Below are 723 nucleotides of genomic sequence, written 5' to 3' on the forward strand. Positions count from 1 at the left end.
GAAAACAATTTTGAAAGATTTGAAAACTAGGCAATGAAATGACAAACCAAAATTCTAGAGGATTGAAGATGAAACATTTTACCCACTTTCTGACAGAGAGGAAATGGACTCAAAATGAAGAATAAGACAAACATTTTTGGACATGGCCGATGTAACAATTTGCTTTGCTTGAACTGTGTGTCTTTATTACAAGAGTTATCTTCTTCTTTTGTTTAAGATGGGAGCAGGAATGGATGGAAGATGAAATAAATGCTTGCTGCTTGAAAATATAACAAATTCAAATTTAAAAAATTAATTGGTTTTCAATTTGGCAGCACAAAAACTAAAACTGGAATAACACAGAGAAGATTAGCATGGTTCCTGAACAAGAATAGCGTGAAGTACTTCATATTTTAAAGGAGATACTTATCGATTGGGAAATGGCTAAACAAGCTGTGCTACACAAGTCTAACTGTAGGTAAATATTTCTGTGCTGTGAGAAATCATGGAACATAGGAAGAGACATGAACTGAATCAGAGTAAAGGAAGCAGAACCAGAAAACAATATACATGACTACAACTATGTAAGTAGAAAGGACAACAACAAAGCAAACAATAATCAAAACTGAATGAAATTAAAATGAACAAATTATATAATGAGATACCTAAAGACACCTTCCCCATTTCTTTGCAGAGGAAGAAGACAATGGATGTGGAGTACTGGATAAGGTCAGACTTTTATTT

The 723-nt window shown here is 33.2% G+C and overlaps 1 pseudogene; it reads left to right on the forward strand.

Annotated features, from left to right (window-relative positions):
- Nucleotides 1–298: 298 nt before the first annotated feature.
- On the forward strand, nucleotides 299–395 carry LOC144456476 (U6 spliceosomal RNA; annotated as a pseudogene).
- Nucleotides 396–723: the final 328 nt, after the last annotated feature.

This window comes from Phascolarctos cinereus, unplaced genomic scaffold (assembly GCF_003287225.1).
Source record: "Phascolarctos cinereus isolate Bilbo 61053 unplaced genomic scaffold, phaCin_HiC Scaffold_3;HRSCAF=262, whole genome shotgun sequence".
Taxonomy (NCBI): Eukaryota; Metazoa; Chordata; class Mammalia; order Diprotodontia; family Phascolarctidae; genus Phascolarctos; species Phascolarctos cinereus.